Source organism: Colletes gigas, unplaced genomic scaffold (genome assembly GCF_013123115.1).
Source record: "Colletes gigas isolate AHSC1104 unplaced genomic scaffold, ASM1312311v1 Colletes_gigas_Sc00014, whole genome shotgun sequence".
Lineage (NCBI taxonomy): Eukaryota > Metazoa > Arthropoda > Insecta > Hymenoptera > Colletidae > Colletes > Colletes gigas.
Genome location: NW_025106643.1, coordinates 6,480,676 through 6,505,461, shown reverse-complemented (window position 1 = coordinate 6,505,461; position 24,786 = coordinate 6,480,676). Strand labels below are relative to the sequence as shown.

The window sequence follows — 24,786 nt, the reverse complement described above, 5'->3', positions numbered from 1 at the left end:
CACCTTTGCTTTGACTTAAAAAAAATCCTTTAGCTTTAACAACTCCTCCATACGTTTACTCGTTCTAGAATACGCGAATATAATTTCGCTCCCACAACAAATTAAATATGTTAACACGTTTAACACTTCTAACTTACAGTAATGTCTGTCGATAAAATTGTTTAACTTATCTAGATTATACTGTAAGGGATATATCGTAATGCTTATTCTGGGATCGGAAGTACAGTGGTCCCTCGCTAATGTTCGCTACTCTTTCCCTCGATATTGTTCGCGGTGTCATTCCTACGGATTCCTAGAACTGCTTCGACGAGGAGATTATCTATAATTTGTGATCAATAATGACGCAATTACGAACGAATCACCGACTAAACAAATATAAAATGTTTATATTTTCCAATTTATGACTATAAAATTATTTTAATTGGATTGCTGAATCTTTTGATGCAAAGCAATTAAAAATGAATGTATTAAAAGGCGTAACATTATTAACCCTTTGCACTCGTATTTATATTTGAGAAGGCTACCAATCAAAATCAAAATGAAAACATTTTTATAGGAACATATTTCTTATCACCAGCCTTCATGAATGTATGAACTACAGTTCCAATATTCCCCTCGAAAACACAATCTAGTATAACAATTGTATTTTTTATTCTTTTTTGATGATTCCTTTTATAAACAAATGACTTCGGGAACAAACCCAATTAGCCAGGACAAAAGAGGAAAAATCTTTCATCCCTAGAATGAAATACTAATGTAAATATACGGACAAAAATAAAATTTTTATATTTTCCAATTTATATCTGTGAAATTATTTTAATTGCATTGCTGAACTTTTTCCTATAGAAATTACATAAAAACAAGTCAACGTTTGACGCGAAGCAATTAAAAACGAATGTATTAAAAGGCGTACCCTAGTGTTAAGAGGGATAAGTTTTAATACAAAACTAGGAATTATAGTTATCTTTGTCTCCAGTTAATTAAAATGTTTCGAAACAATAGGGTTACTACCCGTCCCTCCCGAACAAATAAATAAAACCGCAGAACGGAGTGGTATAAACATCGATTCTCGCGCTGAAATCGCGTTCTAAATATAATCGAAACCGGAGAACTTTGGCATTGAATAAATGAGACTCGTCTGTCGACGAATCAATCATTTCCGTCATCCGGTTATCCCGGTTTTGCCGAATAGTCGCGACGTTCGCGGACGCGGCGACGCGGCGGAGGCGCTGGCTTTATAATTCCGGACCGCCGAAAATATCTGGTAGCAAAGACGGACGACGACCATTTGGACACGCGTGCGCGGGCTCAAAGTACTCTTTCTGGTTTATGAATGGAGCCGTGGATCACGTAGTCGCGGATAAACGCAACGGCGAAACGGTGGCCAACCCCCGATCGTGTCCTCCGCGGCTATTCCAGCGATGTTTTATAATTAGCGCGCCGGTATCGAGCTCTCTGGTCCCGTTTCGAACAGTAAATTCGCTTCCCTTCGAAAGTAATCGAACAGCAACCTATAGTTCCGGTGTCCGTGTTATCGACGATCCACCAGGCAAATCTCCCGCCCGTACGTGGCGGCCACGGCGTCGCTGCTTTCTCCTTATCGTGCCGGAGAACGTATGCAGGAACGCGACAGCCCCGACCGCGGCCTCCGATCGACGAGATACGCGAGATCGAGTTACAGACGAGTTTGATTTTTCGGATATCGGCCCGGCGAAGATACCACCAAACTGCACCTGTTGCGCCACGGCTACGAATTTTCTGATAAATAGTCCGCGCGTTAGACTAACGCGATCTCGAAATCGCCCGTCGTTCCTCGACTCGATAGGACGAACGATAAATAATTCCCGCCGTCCGAAATTCGATTCTTTCGACGAATCACGTTCGGTCCGCGTTATCCAAACAGGACGTAAATTAATGCTGCGCGGTTACCCAGGGATCCCGGCGGGTTAACGTTTTCCATTCGCGCACGGATCGAATCGAATTCGACGTTTTATCCAAGAATTTTTTAGCTACGGGTAGGATCAGCCTCCAACGGCAATCTTTTCCCGGTAATATATTGCTAATTAACTTCCTCGAGGTAGCAATCACAGCACGAACGTATCCTCGATAGACGAGAGATCGATTCGTGCGAATCGGCGTGTTTCTCGGATCCTTTCACCGAGACATCATAAATTAAACAGAGAAATTAGCCCAAGCCGCGCTGCTCGATTCGCAAAGCGTAGGTTGTTGATCCGCGACCTATTCGCGTCTACTTTCGCTGATGGCTTCATCGCGCGTCGCTTTTATATATTTATTTCATTTAGAAACGCGACGCATGCTACAGTCCAGGGGGAAAAATTTATCAACCAATACAAATTTTAGAATTGTTCGTGAGCCAATTCGCGTGTATGTTTTATGTATTCGTAAACTAGAATTTACTGGCGGATTTTTAAACCAACGAAATCGCGGGCGAAAGCTGAAATTTGTCATCCGTTGTACGTAAGTAAAATTTTCTTAACCGTCGATAGGCACCAGGGATGAAAATTCACCCGAGATAAATTTTTAGGTATCGTATGATTACTCCAATTTTACTGTAATTAAACTTGTGTTGTAACGCCAGATTTAGACGGGGTTTAGATTCCATACTCGAAAGTTACAGAAGCCGTAGATATTATTTGTTGACAATTTACGTTGAATTTAATTGATGCAACGATACGAACCTATATGCTAATTAAAAAAAGGCACACATTTAAATCTAACCGTCAGCGTGACGGCTTTCAATTAAAATATGTCCAATTAACGTCCGTAAATCTAATGTTGAAGAGAATATAATTTTCATTTTATTTGCAATAGTACAATTTACGCAATAATGTTACAATTATAGTGTGTGGGTGAAAGGTCACAGTAAAGTATCGTACCAGTTAAGGGTTAATTTGGTACACACGAAAACGTTATTATTATTACAATTAATAGAAATAACTTCGATTAATGCTCCGCTTTAGAAACTGAAAAGAAGTCCATGCTTTGATCACGACTAAGATCGCTATGATAGCTTGGAATAAAAGAAGAATCTACCCAAGCAGCTCGGAACAAATGACCCTGCCATTTAAACATTTTAATAAGCCTCGTTAATCTTCGGTTGCCATTTAGATACCTTAGAAGAAATTCAATTTTCCACTGTCTAAATTATAAAAGTATGGATCCGATGATTCAATTAATCGTATTATTTCTTTCTCGATATTACAATTACTTGATTATATACGCAATATCATGTGTACATATTTTGCTATATTCAATTTAAATTTGTGTTATTATGGAGCTGTGTATAAAATTGAATTAGGTACAACCGATTAATTAATCGAAATATTTGGTCGTCCCATATGTTCATGCCGAGTTTTGTACTACAATTTGAAGCAATGTTTCAAACATATTATGGAATATGATGAAAAACAGTAGTCTTCCTCGTTTGATAACTCTCTCCTTTTCTTTTGGCAAAGATATCATGATTATAACATCGGTACAAAACTTCTTTGATTTTGTATTAAAATGTAGTTCAATGCTGGCCCTTAAAACGCTGACATTTTCAAATTCTTTACTCACTAATAAGCCTGGAGATCGTTGTATACGCATCATTTCTTATTTCCAGTTATTAAGCAGATTAGGGAAGGTTCGGTTTTATTATACGTTAACAAAAATATTTATATTTGTTTGAAATTTCTATGAATTGTGTAAAATATTGGAAATCCCTTGAACTGACAAATTTCGTTTGTTTCCTACTAAATTACGAATTTTATTCTCGTCAATTTGAGAAGGTCGAGCGGCACAAACTTATAGGACGACCCAACATATCGAAAGATTAGGTCCGAGGTTGCTTTTCCGTGCCCAAGCGTATTGATTCTCAGTTTTGCTCCGACAAAGCCATAATTCTGCTCATACGAATGGGTTGACATATCACAAATATCACTGTTGTACTCTTTTCTCGGTAAATCGGATCAATTCTATAGAATTAAGTCCGGCGGAGATGGCAAGACGGCCACATAATAGTTCAATCGCAATTGGAACACAACCATAAATGTATAAAAATTATAAAACACCCTGTACAATCTATTTAAACAAATATCGACCAAAATGGGTAGGTATTCGGTAAAAATTAAACATAGATAAATACTATTTATCTCACACGGATGAGTACACTATCGAGATGCTCAAACTGTAAACATATTTCCTGAATGAAGTAAATGTAACGTCCTACAAAATATACCAAAATACTTGAAAATTTTTCGAGTCACGATCGCTTTCCGAACAAAGCCTAGAGTTTTAAGAGTACTTGGACAATTTCTGTAACTATCGACGATCGTTGACGTGCTCCGGATAATTAAATGAAGAAGAAAACGTTCGCGCGATCGAGAAACGCGAAGTCTCGCGTTGATTTTCGCAGTAAAAACGAGATCGTGGAGGCCGAATTCGTTCGGAAGCTCCGGCTGGTCTACCACCGCGGAAGCTGGCGAAAAACTGTGGCGTTTACGGCGCCGAAACTCCGTAGACTGCCGTGGATTTATGTACGCGGCGGGCATCCGCGCGCGCGCACAACGAGATTTATCGGCGCTTGGCCGAGTTTCGGTAGGGCAAGTTGAGTGAATTGTAAATGTTTCCGGCAGAACTTCACCAAGATGGCGTCCTCTACCAGGGCCGAGTTTGTTTACGCCTCATGGCTTCCCCACGTGGGAAAAGCAGCATGGCGCGCATCAAACTTTCAAACGCACCGAATCATCTTGCCGTTCGACGGCTGTTTTTCTGTTACCCGTCACGAAATTCTCCCCGTCGACCACGTTTTCCCACAGAACGTTTCAAAACGTTTTTCGATCGTCAAAAATCTCGTAACGAACCAATCAATTTTTTTTCTTTTACATTCCCTTTCGTTTCTTTACAATCTCAGCGAATTAATTGAATAATCACGTCTGTTGCGCAAGCAATATTCGTTAATATTCGAACGCGTAACTAATAAATTTGAAATAAAGTCGAAAATTTTCAAGACGCGTGTCCAACAATTTTTCCCAATCCCCATCGTTCGATAACAATTTATGTCGTTTCCGCACAAATACATCCAAAGCTCCCTCCTTGTTCCACGGATACGAGAGGCAGTTTATCGCGATAATTTCAGCGAACAGCATTTCGCAAGATCGTTGAAATTTCCTACAAACTCGATGGAAGTTGCGTTAGTTTAACCAACGCGTAAGAGAGTTTAACACGGCGCGTCGCGGATAACTTGTGTACCCGCTGAAATCCTTTGAACCGCGTCGCGGGAATAAATAATGTTGTTGTCGATCGCGAGCAACTAGACTAGCGTAGACGCGTCCGGGAATCGATGAAATTTATCTCTTAGCGAAGTTGGTGCGCGTTGAAAATGCCGTTTCGTCGGTCGTACGGACGCGTACTCGTAAAATTCGTTAGAATTATTCGGAAAATGAAGCGTGGCCATCGAGCGCCGTGCTATACACGTGGTCCCGGCACGTTATGCAGTCGGCAAAAACAACAACGATGGAAGGTCAACGTCCCGTACCAACGAGGTGCCAAACGCGTAGGATTGTAAACAGTTTGACATCTATTTTTTTTCTTTTTCGTTTCGACTATCGCGTGAAAATATTAAAACGCGACGTTACCGTTAAATCGGTCGGAGGACGATTTTCACCTCGATAACAGCGATAAATGTTGCTTGTTTCGACTCACATTTCATACGTTGCGGAGCGTGCTGTTTCCTTCGGGGCATCTGCGTCCTTCGGGGATGCTCGATTATCTGTGTGGCCTCCAGGTCTTCTCTCCTTAGACGCAGCTTTAGAACGGATCCGAAACATGTGACGGTCGTGTGTCGAAAATTCTCGGTCGAAGATCCTGCGTCAGATCTTCCGCGGGAAACCGTTTCGCAGTTTCCCACCTCCGCGCACAACAGTCACCCACTTGCACGTGTCCGACGAGCACTACCTCATCGCGACCACGGGGGATCGGTATGTCGTCGGTGTTCCAGCCATCGTCGTTATCGTCGTTCTTGTTTCTCTGGTAGGAGAGCTGCACCTACATCGGTGCACGCGCGTCAACTAACCGTGAAAACACTATTACAGGCTATCGTATACAGAATCGGGCAGAAGGTTTCGCGGTTTTCTCGACGATCGAGATTAGATTTTGCCGGTATCGCACTGATCGCACTTTAAACGGTCGCTAGAATTCTCCAGTTTTCGTGATCCACGCACGGGTCGTGTGTACAACTCACTCTCGGACGATATAATCACCAATATATTTATATATATATATTTATATACGTAATGCGTATCACTTTTGTATCTTTCGAGGCACGGTATGCAGGTTTGCGTGAACGCTTCACTGTTTGGAAACGTAGAAACGCAGGCCCGCTCGGACGAACATCGTTTGCATCGGGTATGCTGCACCTACGGATGATTCAAGAGAAAACGTGAGAAACGCGTACCCGCGTGGTATTATTTTTTTCTTATTTAAATGAAATTCGCGCGTCGCGAGGGGGACACCGACACGCTCCAGAGGCAGTTCGTTCCTCCTAGCGCGCGTAAGCTGGGGGGGTTGGATGATCCAAGTCCCGCGGCACGGATCTCGATTCTCGACACTTTTCGAACGAAATGAAGCGCACTTTCGTGGTGGTGGCCGGTGGATCTAGATCACGCGACACTCGATTGTATACCCACGAAGATGGAGGAACGAATCGCTGATCTGGAGGATCCGATCCTCTTCCGAGGACCGAGGATCGAGGATCCCGATAATCGCGCGATAACTTGTCCGTCTGGGACGCGTGCCTCTCAACGACGCCTTGCATCCACTCGAGACGCGCGCACGACACTCCGCCGTACGTACTTACGTGCGTACGTACGGAGCTACCGAAAGCTCGCTCGAGAGAAGGAAAATGGAAGAAAGCGAGTGAAAAAGGGAGGTTAGAAGGGGGGTGGGAGCGGTGCGCGACCACGTCTATGTACGCGTATACCTGGGACACCGATTGAAACGCGCAAGGGTGAACGGGAACTGAGTTGGTACAAAAGAGATCGAGAAAGAGAGAGGCTGATAGACCGATAGACGGATAGATACGAAGGGAGAGAGGGAGCGACGGAGAGAGAGAGAGAGAGAGAGAGAGAGAGAGAGAGAGAGAGAGAGAGAAAGAGAGAGAGAAAGAGAAAAAATAAAGGTTGGGGCAGGGGCCGAGAGAACGAGAACTTGAACAAGGTATAGAGAAAAGAAGCGGAGATGGAGGAGGAGGTGGAGGTGGAAGTGGTGGCTACCGTCGTTCGTGGATCGCGAAATCGAGCGGGCGGCGGTCCAGCGCTGACTGACTACGGACTGGCGTCGCGGCGGCAGGCCGCGTGGTGGGGGGACCCAGGAGTAGTAGTCCTCTTTCCCTCTCGACTCCTCCGCTCGTTCTCGTTTCCTCGCTTGTCCGCTTCTTCCTTGCTCCGCTCTGCCTCTACCGCGCTCTTTCTATCTTCTCGGCCCGTTCCTTCTTCCACTCGCGTTCGCGTACGCGTTCCCGACGCGTACCGAGAGCCGGTCACTTGGCGAAAACGAAGCGAATCGGTCCCCGAAAATCGCGGGTGGGGAGCGGACAGCGAACGCGACGGAATATGGGCGGGGGGAGAGGAGGTAGGGTGTCACCGGGCGAAACGGGAACAAGCGAGGTAGAGGCATGGACGAATTCGCGCGTCAGAGAACCGTTCTCCGCGACTGTCGGTTTTCTTCGAGTATTCGAGGGGGTTGGTAGCGAAGATAGCGGCGGCGCAATGCCAGCCACTCCACTGCCCGTTTCAACGCGATTGCATCGTGGTACGCGCGCACGCGTTACCCTTCATCGTCGCTCGCGCCGCTGCTAGATCTCGTAAAAAAGAATGAACCGCGAAGAGCAACGAGGCCGAAAAAGTGCGACGAAAGTTCGCCGATGGGCCCGAGGGACTGACATTGCTCTCGCGAGCGCAAGAGGTGGTCGAAAAAGGAGGCGGGGCCCCTAACCACATCGGCCCAGCTTCATCGAGCATGAAGGGGGAAGTCGCTCCGTTCGACTAACTCTACTTTCCGCCGCGTGGAGCGCTGCCGCACGGCGATATCGTTCCACCGTACTACGGCGTCACGGAGCTACATCTACGAGTTTCTCGACATTTTCACTCCTGCAAGGCCAACCAACGTCCCACGAGCTTGGGTAAGTCAACCATCGAACTTGTCTCTCATCGAGAAACGCGTGGCATCGTTGTGAACACGCCCGTGCACTCAACGGGCTCGATATCGAGCGAAATTAGAAGATAACCTCAAAATTCGTGTTTTCGTTGTTGCAACTTTTCTTACATTCTTTCGCACCGTTTACGGAAGCTTTCCTTCCAACGACTCCTTCTACAGTAACTATTGAATCGACGAACGATAGAAAGAGCCTAGGTACGGTAGATATCCTTTACGCAATGCGATCTTAACGTACGCGTTGTAATTCCTTTCTAAGCCGAACCCAGTAACGGTGCGCTCGCAGTACACGTCGTATCCGTGATTGCGATCGTATCTTTCCGAAGAATAGGTTCGCTCTCTCGATTTCTGTTCCGCTCTTGCTCTCTGAAATGAAGAAACTCTTGAATTCCTCAGAGGACGAGGTCGTAAGCGCCAAAAGGGATTCCCCGTCGTATCGATTCGAAACACACGATTATCTTCGCGAACAGACGTTCAGAGTAGTCTTTTACATCGTCTTCAATGACTCCGATTCGTAATTTAAAAGTACATCATGCTTCGAAAAGTCGAAGGTCCGAGCATCGACGACGAGGATCTGTCAGCGATTTCGAAAACATCCAAACCTCTAGCGGCAGATTTTTTGGTTCGTCTTCGTGGCCAGGGGGGGACAGACTGTTTTACGAGAATTCGGGCCGGAGATTCGAGTCGGAAAAGAATCGGATAGAGGTCGAAGGATACGAGTTTGCCAGTTCGGCGTAGGTAGTCGGTGAACGGAGCTCGTTTTGGCGGGCACCGGTGGCGGCGCTGGCAAGGCTGGTGGAGTCGAGGGGAAAAGAGCACTGGCGTACCAACTACCAGGTTGTGCCCGCCTACCAGGCGGAGCCCGCATGATCTATAGCGTCATAGAACACCCCTGCCGTCGTAGTAGGAACTCGGTGGCGACGCCCACGGTGTGGAACGTGCGCGCTGCCCCCGCCGTCGCTGCCTCCGTCACCACCGCCCGCCACTGTCGCCACCGCCGCCGCCGCCACCACCACTGCCGCCGCCGGGATGTTTATGCTTTTGCCGCTGTGTCTCTATCTAGTCGCGGCCCCGGCGCTGCGCTGTTCCTCTTCTGCCGTTGCTGCTACCGATGCTGCCACCGCCGCCGCCGCCGCCGCCGCTACCGTTGTCGGTCGCCGTTGTCGTTGGCGTTGGCATCGTGGTCGCCGTGGCTGTTCTACTCCTACCTCGTACTTATCCGGCTCCTTCCACCTTGCGTTCATTACCGCTAAACATTCCTGTCAATTAAAACTGCACCGACGCCCGATTTACTGCCAGCTCACTGTTCGTCCTTCGTGAGATCCCTCCCCCGGTGGATTTTGCAGCTCCGATATTAATGGCCTCGTGGAAACGTTTTGCTCTCTACTTTTTTCTCAAGTTTCACCGAACTCGCGGCTCAAGGTTCGATACGCTTTTAGATTAACACGTTTGACCGTCGCAAAACCTCCTACGATCGCTGTCTACGAAATATCTTGAACGTAAGACGCTCGAAACAATAGTCGGGCCTTTTTTTGGGTATTTTATCGATAGGCATGTTTCTTTTTATAGTCGAAGCTTCTTCTCGCTAAAAATGATGTATTTTTTTTATTTTGCAGTATTAAATAGATTCCAATCGCTCATAGAGAACGACACTTTATCGTTGTTACGCATCCGTGACGGCGGATTGAAACGAGAAGCAAATTGTTGCATAAATAATATGATAAGCTAAACGCGTGTCGCATAATTTAAATGATACGACGGTAGATGCGTGGCAACGGACGTGTTAAGTACGGGTTCATAAATTGTGCTTGTACTATTTGAGATATCTTGTGGGAGTACAATTTAAAAATTGTGATATCCGTTGCAAAATATATCTATTTAATCTTGATAATAATTACAATTTATAATTTAAAATTTTCTACGATCAACCTGGTCGGTAGCAATAGAGAAATTGAAGGCGTACGATTTAGATAACCGACACATCAGACACTGCAATTCTCTTGGTAATGAGTCAAGTGCTCCTCGTTTGAATTTCCCTTATTCCGTTTTCAAAAACATAAATATTTTTAATATCAATAAATATGTCTAAAAACCACATCGAGTGTATCCAAAAGATAGAAATTGTCGTGAGAGATATTATCATTGTTCAACGTGTTTTGGTTATTATATTACACTAGTTACATTATTTGCGAAGGTTTAATTCTATTTTTCGATCAGTTTTTGTTGACCTTTTTACGAATAAACGCCTAGTTCTCTGTTGCATACCGACTTTTATTTCTCTTCCACTATCTATTGCTCACCCCTATTTATCACGGTTATATGCGGGCTAGAAATAAGTCCGATTTCGCGAGATAACTCGTAGGCGGCATCAGGTGACAGGTTGTCAGCATCGAGTTAACACGTAGGCGGTAGTCAACGCGTAACAACGCCTGGCATTGGACCACATTCGATCTCGACTTAATCTCTTCGTTCGATTAACGTGTTACTATCGATCGTTACGAGCAAAAATCAGTATTTAGGTACTAGAAAATTGAAGATTTATTTGTAAAAAAAAATAGAGTATCAGGAAATCTCGTGACCTGCGTGACAACGAATGCGTTAAATTAGTTTGAATTTCGTTATTTCTTTGATCCATAATGGAAATCACAAATATAATAATTATCGTGTTGGGTTGCAATATGGTGCTGGCGATTATCGTTTCGACTCGAAACACGATTATCGTACAATAAATTATTTCGTTCGTGGATTCTATAAGGTCACATCGCGCGGCAAATCTGTCGAACAAAGTTCAAAGAAGCATCGATTAAAACGCATCTGTCCGTTTTCGTCGAAAAACAATGATCCGTTTCCGACGCGCCAGCGGATCGGCTTCAGCAACGTCTGCCATCAAATCGTTGAAATAAATGATTCAATTTGTAAAGACCAATGGATAGTAGTTGATTCGTTCAGACACGCCGATGATTCATCGGATTGGATAACTCACTGGACTGTAGGACATCGGTGAACAAACACGATGTAGTTTTTAAATCTAGTTGTACTTTATTTATCGTTTCAATTATTCCAACGTTTACGCTCTTCGCGAGCGGGACGAATGATAAATGTCGAAGAAAGATACGAATACATTACATTCTATATTTTACCACAGATTTCTCGCTCGAACGCAACAGGATCGGGACATCTTTTAAAGTCCTTTAGCTACCATTATTGTACAATAATATAACAATTTAAATCCTATAAGAAAAATTGCTCACTAGAAACGCAACTGTTCGTGTTTTGAAAATATTTTTGTGAAAACGATCGACTACTGGGTGGCGACCAGTTATCGACGAGACGATCTTTCATTTGCATATTTTTAATTCTCGGACACGACCGAAGACAGCCATTATTTTCGTTCGTCTTTCAATTTCGAGTCGACGAGGAACGTCTCCTTCGAAAGAAATTTCTACGGTACGCCGGGCCGTATCCTTGGCGATCGTCACGCCCGAGTTTTACGCCAATGGTGCTGGGGATTCGTAGCGGCGGAGGCGACTGTCATAAAGAGTATTTTATTTCGACGATTGCGGTGCCGTTTTTGTTCTGGGGTCGCGAAGTGATCGTGTCGTTTCTACGCGCGTCAGGCCAATTCAACGTCGGCGACATTCGCGGCCCGACGTTTACGAGATCGTTTATTAGGTGACGTTCCCATCGAGTGGTTTTGCCGGGAGCTGGATCTTCTCCCCTTTTCTAGAAACCACGTTAAAGATGATTCCAACTTATCGCGACGCGCCATCGAGAACGTTACATCGCGGAGGTTTCGACAGAATTTTGGCGTCGCGGTTGCGGATCAAAGAAAACGTTCCGTCACAAAGTGTGCCTATAAAATATTGCATTAATTAAGAACGCGAAAAACGAAAGTGGACCGACAACTTTACCGTACACGAATTAATTACACCGAAACTAATGGAATTCCTCGTCGGTTACGCTTTATTCTGATCGAGATAAACGATCGGATCGGTGATTTAAAAGAGATCATGGATTAAATAATCTCGGATTTCTCGCGACGGTTCCGATCGATTCGGCGCGTTCCCTATTTTTTGGCGATGCTGGCCGAACGGTTGTCGGAAAATAACTTTTTTCCACGAAGGAAGAGCCATCGGGGAGAGTTAAAAGAATCGAAAAACGGCGTTGCACGCGCGTGGTACGCGTCAGTTGCGTTTGTGTCTCTGGGTAACTGCGGGGGTTCCTTTTACGAGCGTTCCCGTCGTCGGCGGACGAGACCGGAGGCATTAAACTTGCGAATATTTCGAAAGACGTCCCGTTATGCAACGACAATGTGGGTCAGTGCACAAGTCCACTGTGTACGTTTGCTCGTTTTGTACCGTCAGCTCCCCGCGGAACCCGAAATAAGTGCAGCTCGTAAAATAAAGTACTGCACACCGCTTTTCCCGGCTATCTATTGCGGTGCCACCATCGATCTTACGTACGATTCCATGACGTTCAAAAATTTGCTTATACGTCCGCCAAAACGCACGTCTCCCCCTTTTCCGCGTAACGTTGTCGCAGTAACCATCGGTTCCTTTCTAAACATCGCCTTATGAAATTAGTTTTTTGCGTACGCTCCGGAACAGGATCTCTACGACTTGCACGTAACACTAGTGGCACTCTACAAATTAATTAACTACCATATTACGTGTCCCGATATTTCAGAATACATTAAGTTCTATGTTCTAATCGGAAACTTACATATTTCTCGTATTTTATATCGAACGTTTGTAAATTAATTCGCAAATTAGAATCCATTAGCGGTTATTTTAAATTGAAATTCAGGCGAGCGAAGTTACGAGGAAAGCCAGTTAACGAGTCAATCTAAAATTTGTATTCGTTAGTTATGAATAAATATTTGCCAGACCGGTTTCTGTATTAATGGTAACAAATTTTCTAACTACATCGATCCTTCCTACGACCCTTTCAGACCATCTGTCGTTAACACCGTTTACTCTAATTTGGTTATACGACCGCCTCCCAACATTTATTCCTTGGCTTGTATCTTTCGTCATAGTGTGCTCCGTTATTATTTTTTTTTTTTTTCTTTATTTTAACATTGTTTCTTACCCTATCAAAGGCTACCGTTTATATTAATTCCTTGCCTGATAATATCGAGTCAGTCTCGTGCATACTACCGGTCAAACATGGCAAACACGAGTTGCATTCGTGATATAAATTATGACCCGGACAGGATGAAAATGAGCAACCTCGTAGTAAAATTAATTGCATGCTGTTTTATTGCTCGCCGCTTGGTGTTCCTTTAAAACAATTAATTTTTTAAACTTTCTCGTCACAATTCCGCGATCTTGTGAGCAAACCGCCAATGACGGTTTGGATGTTCGTTTCGGTGTACGTGAAATTAAGCGCGTATTAAGTAAATACGACATGGAGTCGCAAATTAAATCGTAACGTTACGGGTTAATAATTATCAAAATTACGATGCTCTAATTTATACGCGCGTAAAATGAAAAAGTAAATTCCTCGTTTGTTTCGGAGAAAAATTTAGTTTTTATTTGATTTACGTAACACAGTGACGGTCAATGATAAATTCTAATTATAAGAAAGAGCAAAATGGGAGTCAGGAAGAAGATAACGTACATGAAGTTTTGCAATAAACGGAGTGCTGAGATTACAGAACGTTTAAATGAATAACTACTTCGAAAGAGTTAATGGTACGGCGTATAGAGTTTGCTTGCTTACAAATTCTTGCAAGGGGATCTCGGTTGATTAGATTAGTCTTAAATGATCGGTAACGAGGAAACGGTATGCTAAGTAAAGGCTACGTTTTTAAGCATGTTAGGAATTAGATATAAATATAGGAAACGTTTGCAATCTGAGTTTCACTTACGCGTAAAAGTAACGATGCATCAAAGTTAGTCCCAACGAATCAACCCCATCCATCAGAGGTAGATTCAAGGAAGGTGGCCCCTTCCACCAACAGTTATCGAATCTAAAATGAATATATTTATTGTTAATATTACATTACGATCCATAAACGCAAAAGAAGGTTTAAAAGTATATTTTTGTATACTTTTAATTATTTAACCCCTTCCCCATTGATATTAAATGCTTTTAACAATTTTTAATTTATTATGTATTACTTGAATACAAATCGTACTGTTTTAATATAAAGTGATTGATTCTGTTTTATCCAAGACTATAAACGTGTTACATCGACTACACAGATTCCACGAAACATTTTTACGACGGTGCATAAAATCTTCAACTTTATTTATGGGGTACAACGTTTCAAAAGTTTGTGAACCCCTATTCGAGAGATTATCATACTACATTCGGTTACGGAGACTTGTAATTTAAATAGGGGAGAGCTGCCGAGAGTTGGGTATGCCTAAACCGTCTTCAAAACGACGAACAAATTAAATAACCAGACAGCGTCGTTAAAATATTTACGACGGATTAATTTGCTCTTAATAAAAAGTGTCTGTCATTTCTTCCAAAATTAACAAGAAATATAAAAGCGACTCTTCCCTTCCTACGTTTCGTATTTCCAAGTTTAGAATTCCTCGCGAAAAGCGTTATTTCCGTGAAGCGTAAAAATCATGGAAAAAATCTGTGAGTCGAATTTGCAAGACGCAGAGTTCATATCGCCGCCCACGCAATCGAAGACCGAGCATAAAATTCGTAACGAAACATTGACGAAGCGAAAAAAAAAGAAATTGTTCAACTGATTTTTTACACTCGAAATCGCGTATCTGGATAAAAACGGTCGATCGTAAGGCTACGCGCGGAACATTTGCTACAACGGGCAAGCGAAATGCAGACGCTTGAAAATAGATCCACTATCGACGTTTCGTTTCCCGCGTTCGTGTTCCCATAAATTCGTAACGAAAAATCGCGTATACAAAATAGTTTTTCGAGCATCGATTGGCTTTCGTTAAATATTTCTCGTTCACTGTCGAATTGAATCGCGTCTGCAGCCGTACGGTGCCCGGGTGGCTTTTTGCATTTATTGTTTCATCGGTGCGCCATTACTGTTTCCCTCCATCACGGAGCTTCGCTGGTTCATCGGTTTTCGCTCATTTTCGAAACAAGTTGGATGACCAGCGACTAAGATTTCGAGCGACGAATAAAAAATGATGGTCGGTAGAGATTCTATCCGGAAATTCTGATTCCGCGCGTACGTCGATTGGCAAGAAAGATTCGAGCAAAAGGGTAGGGAGAATGGACAGGGGAGATCTGCGTTCGAGGATGTAATTCGGGACGAGCCCAGCTCGAGATGACGCACAATCCACTAAAATGGGGTAAACTTGGCCAAAACTCACCGCTTAAGGAACAACCGTGAAATTTTATACGTGCATTACTAATGTCTTAGAATAAAGGGCAATATTATAAAAGGGAAGAATTATATTTTTAGTGACAGGGAGGGTAAAGAGACGACCAAAATCCCACGTAAAAGGGATGCTCGATAACTTTACATTTTTATTATTATTGTACGGTTTGTACGAGAGCTCAATTGTACACAAGAATGTACAAGATGTAGGTACGAGAATAATACACTAATTATTAAAGCGAACATTAAAACCAAGACTAAAACTAAAACATGGAGCTAAATCTTAATGAAAGCGAACGATATGGGAAATGAACATTATAACGTTCCCGAGAGTCATCGTATGTAAAGGCCCTGTTAATAGAACTTCTAAAAGAATTTTAACGATGATGATAACGATAATGATAATCTATTGTACGGTTAACCTCGTTCAAGTATACGTATAATATAGTACAGAAAAATAAATCAGTGATAGTAAGTTTAGAATGTTCTTTAAATGCAATAAAACGGAGGAATTTCTTTTGTATACTTTCTATCGTCTGTTTATGTTTGATTAGGTTGGCTGGCTATATAACCGATGTATATTCAATTTTGGAGTTTTCGATGTAGCCTTTGCGGTCTCAAAAATAGCTCGAGCCTCGGTAGTCGACGACTAGAATTCGAGACCGGATGAGAAGTCCCGCCAAACAGACTCGTACTTGTTTGAAAAGAATTTCTCCGGCGTTTTGGCGTGGACGAATAGCAGACGACCCCCCGCGGTTTATCGAATTATCGCGCGTTTACCAGGACCTGGTTTTTTCATACCGATCAAAGTCCACGGACCCGTGATGGCCGCCGATGCATTATATTTCGAGCGCGGGGGATACATCAGTCGGTATCTCTGATCTAAACCATCAACGTCTGGCGTCGCGGGGCGCGTTCTTGCGCGATCGTACTTTAACGTTCTTTCCTCGTACCGCTCGCATATTTTCGCGCTTGTTCAAACTTTACGACCTCGATAAACTTCCCGCGTTTCTAACATAACGAAATGATTTTGGCGCGATTCGTGAATTATCGGATATCGAAGGCGTCGGGATTCCCTCGACGAACGCCCACGTAACCGTCAAATCTCCCGAACCTTCTACAGCGACCACAAACTTTGTTTCTTAGACAATATAATAAATATAATACGTCTTCATAGCACGCATTTCCATCGCTCTAAATCGTACCTTCGTCAACGTTATTAATTTCAAGGATATATTTAATTTTTCTATTTTACTTGTACGTTTCATAACCTTATAAGGTCTCACACTTCTTGATTAATAAAATGATAATAATGCGTGGTATAGGCAGAGATGGAGACAATTTTATTCGAATAACATCCACACTTAGTAATTTTAACGAGGGATTTCCTCGTCTCCAGAGACGACATTACAAGGGGAATCTCGTAGTCCTTTTTCTAAACAACTGCTGGTACCAACAGTACCTTCTTCTTTTTGCTATTCGATCGAGATCGGTGACAGGATTTACCGTCATCTAGATAATCCCACGATCGCTAACTCCGGGCCTCCCAATCTTTTCAATATGGCGTCGCTCGCCTGTCGTCACGGCTTAGCTTTGTCAGGGTAAGGTTTACCTGCGCGGTCACTATTGCGCGGGTCATGGCAGGTAACCTGCCCGACCATAACGTCCGCAAAAAATCCTCGTTTACTATCGTACCTGCTAGGTTCCGCATCTGCTACAAGAATCGCGACGTTGATAGCCGCTGAAGTACAAATAGAAACGCATCGACACGTTTCGAAAATGAAAATGAAAACTAAAAATTACTATACTCGGCCTGTAATAATATTTTTATCGGTTGCTTTCGGTACAGAACCTTGATTTTTCCATGTTGTATTTTTAAAATAAACGAATCGATCATTGAGAACGGAAACACGTGCAAGATACGTTTTCGTAATCAGTACGGAACAAACTTCTTAATAATGTATCAATACGTGTACTATCCTGCGATAGACAGTTTAAAATGTAGCAAGCGTTATACCTATGCGTACGATGTATATACGTGTTTGAAAGGAGGGGGCCCAGCCCGAGAACGAGAGAGAGAGTATGATCTACAGATTGTATATAAACACAACAAATTCGGCGTTCGGCCTATTCCGTCTCCGACTCGATTCTAACAAAAAATACCAGGAAGCAACGCGACTAAAACTGTGCAATATTATCTGGGACACTGTAACGAATCCTCGAGTTCGTAATCTCTGTTAGTCTCGGGAACAAACGGAAACGATCGAAATCGCGCGCCGCATTTAAAAGCACGGTTTGAAATCATTTGATAATTTTGGTGATCGAGCGTCCATGGTCGTCGTTCCAAAAGTACGCCACGCGTTCGCAGTTTTACGCGGCGCATTTTCACAACGACAAGTACAACCTTAGGAACATAAATTTTCCGACGATATATCTCGTTTTATTAGGCTATATTACGCGCAGTGTATAGTGCCGCCATATTAGTCGAAATAAATTATTTCTCTTTGACAGAGACGTCAACGCTATTTCGTCGTACGTGTTTTATCGGTTCGAAGAAAATGTTTGCTTTCAGCTTGTACAACGTTCGACTAATTTTCGCGGTACGAATTTTATCCCAGCATCGACAGAGAAACTTGTGGCTAGCTTTAGTGTACTCGGCAGGAATTAACAGCGAATCATGCGGAAGATCGTGCATCGGGGAAACAAACTAGCGACTTCGCGTGTGCCAGCATTTTCGCAGGACATTTATAATGCATACAGGGTGCACCATAATGTGGGAGAACCGCCGTGGTTTGGTTATACAAAAGGAATGAAAAAAATTCCTACAACCATGCGTTCTGTTTGAGCTTGTTTCCAACTTGTAACCATTTTTTAAATTTTGTAATTCATCAGAAACTGAGCCAGCGTAATTGATTCTACTAAATTGTTGCGAACAATATTCGATAATTCCTTTTCCTTTTTAATGAAAAATTTATAGAAGCCATGTCAATTTCCTAGGAAGTTTCATAATATGTACCGAGCAGAGATCGTAAGTTGTCGAGTATCCACAAACTTTTCGGTACAGAGGTAAGAAGTCACTTACTTCGCCTAATCCCTTCCAGACATCCCCACCTTTAATTTTTTAGCGACCACACTGGTTCCGTGCTTCGTCGTCACACGATTTACTTGTGGATGTGATCTAGAAGTAGTATCTTACCGTCTCTGCACAATACGTATTGCTCAATGAAAAGAAAAATGGAATACGAGAAAACTGTATTTGACGAGCAAAATTCTGATTTAAATAAAAATTTCGAACGACGTTGATCGTTATATGAAAATTAAAATTTGAAGTATAGAAAAATATTTCACAATGATCGAATAAATATTTTAAATCGGTACAAAAGTAAATTTATGACGAACAGATATGTATTGCGCAGAGATTGTATGTTTCCGAGTTTTCTTTACCTTTGTATTTTTAGCGAGCACGGTGGTTCGATATTTCCTCTTTCTTACTTTGTGCTCAAAGTAAATAGACATCTATATTTATTTTTTATTTTTATTTAACGACTTTACTCGCTAAATGAAACAAAGCAACGAACACAAAGGAAGTACGTGAAGTAAGATGAAAGGGTAAGGTTCGGTGAATGAGGCTATTTTACAACCTACTTCAAACACGAATGTATTTTGAATTTATATAAAATCCAATGAATAATTACGCGATTCAAAATGTCATCGGCTCCAATACACTTCCGAATTCTATATTCACTTTCTTTTAAATTATATTACGTTCGTCTGACCCAATATTAGATTTACATCCATTGCAAGAAATATCACACTTTTAGGACAAAATTTTATTCTGTTCACTGGTTTACTCTATAATTTGATCCCGAGGGACACTTTCTTGGAGAATTCTTCGACATAATTTAGGATTTACTCGTTTCCCAAAACTATCAGCAACCACTCCAGCAAGTTTTGAAACCGACATTCTTGGACCCCTTTTTTGTTTCACGGCGAATTATATTAGCTTCTCTTTTCATTAGTCACCATGGCCAACCAGAATATGCTTCACCGCGAAGACATTTTTCAGTTTTTGATTTTGTTTCGGTATCGTAGAATGTCGAGGATAGAGAAGGAAAACTAACGTGGCAGTCACTGTGTTAATTATTAATTCGTTGTCGTTTCCATTTGTTTTCATTGTCTCTGGGCATGTTATCGACAACAATTTCAACCGTTTGATAATATACACAATATCGAATATATTTCACTATGTTACAACGATGTTTATGTTAAAAATGTTAGGTCTGGATTACGTCTGGGTTAACGTATGCACTTTTAACTTATTCTGGCAATATTTGATCAAAAACCTAAATGCTCTGGAAATGTTAGATACCGTGTATTATAGTGTGCGTTAGTCCCGATATTTGACACTTTAGGGCGTTCGTCCTAAATGCAAAACCTCGGAAACGATGAAAATCGTGTATTGGCATCGTTAAAGATACATATTTCGTTTCCGAGTAAAATTAAAATTCGTGCAGGGAATAAGTTCTGTCTGTTCTGTTGGATTTGTACTTGGCGTAAGGGTAGCGAAGGGTTGTGAAAAGTTGCAGAGAAGCTAGAGGCGGAGGATAAGGTGGCCGGGGCACGGTTAACGGAGACAGCGGAGCGTCCGAGAAAACGCGTTCGCGAGGCAACTCGTCGCCGGACGCGACGTACGGCGGGCGGCTGTCCGAGCCACGAAAACGAAACCTCCTTCGAAGTTGGAATAGGCGCGATTGTTTCGGCACGGGTGGCGGAGAGACGAGTATGGGTCGAGGGTTGGCGTCAATGCGTATAGCAGCGGCAGCATTCGTAGAAGGTTCGGTGTAAGTAGGGAGCGCGGTACGGTGCGAGGGGAGGGCCGTGTGGGTGGCTAGGGGTGTCGGGAGGTGGTGGTATGGGGTGGTTAGGCGAACGAGGATGGGGTGGTTGTCGACGATAGGGCGAAGAAAGAGGTGGAGGAGCGCAGAGAGAAGCCGAGGTCCGTCGGTATCGATCGGGCGTCTGCGGTAGATTGACACGTGTCATGGCCGCCTCTCGGTGTTCGAGTGAACGAGGTAGCGGGAGAAAGAGGGAGGCCGTGGCCGAGAGGAAGGCGGTGGAAAGGAGAAAAGGAAGGAGGGCGCGCGGCGGAGGTTTCATGGTAAGAAAGAGAGGCATAAAAGGAAGAAAGGCGTGCGAGACGAGGAAGGTGGCAAGGCGAGCGAACCAGTCGAGGGGATAGCGGGCGTCGAAGGTGGAAGAGGAGGAAGAGGCGAGGGTGGTTGGGGCGGGGAGGAGGCGAGGGAAAAGGACATTAAGGTGCGTAATAGCCAGCGGGGCGAGCGCGCACCACCGCGGCATCGATTAGACAGAGGCTCCCTCGTCCCATTGCTAGGATGCAGCCCTCCCCCCTTCTCCTCTTCCTCGACCCACCGACATACTCACCCTCCGCGCTATATCCACCCGACCACCACCCACAACCCATACTCTCGACCGAGAGGTCCCCACGACCACCCAACCACCCGCCTCCACCTACTCCGTCGAACTGGAGAGCCCCCGAGTACGTGCTCTACATACACACTCGTGCGCTTATGTCAGTTCCTGTCCTGTCGTTCCTTCTGCCTCTGCTGCTACCGTTGTTACTACATACTACCGTTGTGTGCCACCGCTGGGAAAGAGAGCGAGGGACAGAAACAGACGGCCAGACGGAAAGGGAAAGAGGCGTGAGCACACGGGGACGCCGCTTAGAAAGAGAGAACGAGAAGGAAAAGGAGGCGATACGAAAGGACGAACCGAGAGGCCGAGCGCGAGGGATAATAAGGGGGAATGAGAGACGTAGATGTAAAGGGTGAGAAGGGAGGAAGCAGAGGCTACGATAGAGGGTAGGCGAAGCCACCTAGCTATCCCGTGGCACCTACACACCTACACACGCACACACACTCTCGGGGACACCAACGTCTAACGTCGTTATAAACATTAACGGAGCGGCTCAATATTCCCCGGACCTTGCATCCCCTGCGTCTACCTTCGGTCCATCTCCCTTCTAGACCGTCCTCCACCTCTTCGCGCTCTACCTATCTCGGACGCTCGCCCCGTGGCCACCGTGTCTTCCTACGGGTTCTTCGGACCCTTCGATTCGCGAAAGTCCGGCGACGCACCTACGACCATCTTTTTCCTACCTACGCGCGTTTCGAATTGCTCCGCCAAGGTGTCCTCGATCGCTGCCAGCTATTATAAAAACAAACGATCCGAAGAAATTACTGCTCGAAAGAATCGCTCGATTTCGGGCAGAGCCGTAGCCAAACCCCCGTATACGTTCTTGGTCTCGCGGGAACCGAACGGTCGAGAAGCGGGTCAAGAAGCACGACGGGGATTGAGTCGTGGGTGCTTACGGCCTTCGATCGGGATCGTCTAATTTCGTTCGATGAGTCTCGTAAAAATCTTTTCTTTGCCCCTCGTCTTCGACTTCCCGGCTCTCCGCTATCGTCCTCTTATCCTTCCGCGTTCCTTCGTCGTTCGATGCTCGATCGCCGGGGCTACAGTAATCTCGCGCGTTATTGCTAGCAATCCGGACCAGAGATCGTAATAAATACGTAGTCGTCGTTGGGTTCGGTCAGTCGATCGTTCGCTTTAAAACCGGATTTGTTGTTGCTCCTCGAACGAAAGCTGATTCTGACGGGAGCCACGAACAAAGAGGAGGTGTACCTCGAATTCGTCCGCGAGGGTCAGAGCGCTGATTATCGTTAATTGCGGTTGATATGGAGGAGCGAAGGGGACGCGAGACCCTCGACCATATTCCGATCGGATTAGCGACACTGATCGGGGCTGTCGCGGACGAGAACATCCCGCTCCGAGATCGAGGGTCGTGGATACGAGCATCCCGGTCGTACAAAATTCTAACGTGTACAAACAATTTCGACGATCAAAAATATTTCGCGATATCATTCGCGTGTTTGATCGAAATTTTAAAAACTTTGGTTCTAGTCTTTTCGTTTTTTTTTAGACACGATCGATCCTTTTGTCGAGCATCGTCCGGTTTACTCGCAGCGTACGCTCTCGCGTTTTAGCCTCGCATGGCATCGGAACAGAGGGAATTCGTCTAGTTCATGCGTTCAACAAGTATCCCGGCCGTCCCTCCTCTTCCTTCGGCGGTTCTCCTTCCTCGTCGTAACCGCGGCTAGATCGCGAAGTGACCTCGCGCCGCTTACCGCTTGGTCGTCCGGTTATTTTTCGTGATCGAGAACGGAGGGATAGGCCAGAACGTGGTCACCACGGTAGCAGGTGCGCCATAGTTTTTCCGTGGCACGATGGGTAATAAGGGATTAGTCGTCGGTGATCGTCGATCAACGTTAACGCGACCATCGGTTAGCTGGAAGTCTCCGGCCGCGATACGTCAGAGTTGGATATTATATTGACGTATCGACGTCTCGACGCTGTCCACGGCCTGCTGGCCAATTAACGGGCTTTCTTGTTTTTACTACAAACACTCGTAAATCTCGACGGATCTGTCCGCTCGATTTAGTCCTCTTCTTCCTATTCGTTGCTCGTCCGTGCCTTTGTCGTCGTTCCCCCCTCCGTCATGTCCTACAAAACGATACAATTAATATCGCCGCTCCGACCGATTGTCCCTGCTACGCAAATATTTAATTTACTACGGGACCGTCCTACGCGTAATTGGGTCGCGTTTGTCTAGCACCGTCCCTGTTTGTTTGCTCGCTCGTAACAAACACTCCGTTTGCGTGATACGTCGATACCCGACGATACACGCGTTGAGCCCCCTAGCAATCGTCTGCTTGACCGCCAAGACGGAACGGGAAGAAATTTTTATACTTATTTGATTCAATTATAACCAACAAACATTATTTTTGTTCGCGAAGCAATGGTTCCCAATACAAAGAGGTGTTATAGATACTCCAATTGCTACCACGTGAAAAACTAGATAATGTTAATAATCGCAATGACTGGAAATTCATCGCGGAAATACGCATCTTATACGCGACGAGGGGACGGAAGGAACTGGCAAAAATATGTCTCAGTGTCAAGGAGGTTTTCCCGCGTGCTCGAAGCGCAGATGCCTCGCGTATCGCTTGGGAAAATCTAGAGAAGGCTTTCCCAAGATAAGAGTCTCGGGAGGATGTTGCAGCTATCGATTCGACTCTCTAATACGAAGTTGAGCAACTTGAAATCGATCGTTCTAAAATATTGTGACCACGCGTGTCAATTAATATATATTAAAAAAGCGTCACGATGATAAATTGTTATCAGCGATAATGCTGAGCGGTCTGCCTCCGGAATACGGCCCACTCGTCGTGACGTTACGTGAAATAAATATAGAGCTTACCAGAGAAATGGTAAAATCCAAGCTGCTACAAACTGATTTAAGGGATGCGGGCATTGCCTGGCGAGTCAGCATTCGCCATCGGAAATAAAGATCGCGAATGGAATAAAGGTGCTAGCCAGGATGAGAATACTATATGTATCGTAACTTGCCACCGCGTTACAAACAGAATTGTCGAAAGCTTGAGATAATAGAAGGACACAGACGTTAAAGAAACTGAGCAAAAATGATAGCGATAAGTCGTCGAGGTTACTTTACGAACAACTGGTAGGCTATCTAATGCACCTAACAGTTTGCACACGACTTGACTTAGCCTAGGCTGCTAGTGTGCTTGGCCAATTCGACTCATGCTACGGAGATCATTGGACGGAGGCCAAAATAGTGTTGAGATACCTGGGTGGTACAACAGAACCTTGTCTCAAATATAAAAAGGGTTAATGCAAACTATGATAGCGGCGAGAGCCCAGAAAGCAAAGAACACGACCCTATTGGAAGCCGAGAAGCAATGTACTTGTGAAGATTGTTGGAAGAACCGACTGAAAGTGCAGACATAATTGTAATTAATCACACGCGTTACAGGAGAATAGAAACATATCGATGTCAGGCATCGCTTCGTTCGGGGTGCAGTAAATGATCAATTTATAAATATTAAATCTATAAAAGCACCAACGAGACGATGGCTGACGCGTATAGATTAAGTCACTGACTAGGGAAAAATATTTATATATTGTACGAGGATTAAGCCAGTCACACCCAAGTTTGTAAATTTTCTCACTTCGTAAAATTATTGTGCAAATGTGTTGAATGCAAGAGTAATTTTCTTTGAGTTATTTTCTACTATTTCTCTTCTTAAACTTAAAAATTAAATTAAGCGTTAGATTTGAATAAACTTCATGAAATCTAGTTTCGTTAGTTCCCTGAC

At 44.1% G+C, this 24,786-nt stretch overlaps 2 protein-coding genes across 2 annotated transcripts in view; one reads left to right on the top strand and one right to left on the bottom strand.

Annotated features, from left to right (window-relative positions):
- The window catches only part of LOC122399536 (protein tiptop), a 144,251-nt gene extending 138,382 nt beyond the window's left edge, over window positions 1-5,869 (bottom strand). Inside the window, exon 1 of the mRNA XM_043400278.1 lies at window positions 5,707-5,869. The gene's annotated coding sequence lies outside the window, so the exon portion shown is untranslated. The remainder of the gene's footprint in view (window positions 1-5,706) is intronic.
- Window positions 5,870-8,083: 2,214 nt separating this feature from the next.
- LOC122399579 (zinc finger protein 624-like) overlaps window positions 8,084-24,786 on the top strand; it is a 50,020-nt gene continuing 33,317 nt past the window's right edge. Inside the window, exon 1 of the mRNA XM_043400359.1 lies at window positions 8,084-8,182. The gene's annotated coding sequence lies outside the window, so the exon portion shown is untranslated. The remainder of the gene's footprint in view (window positions 8,183-24,786) is intronic.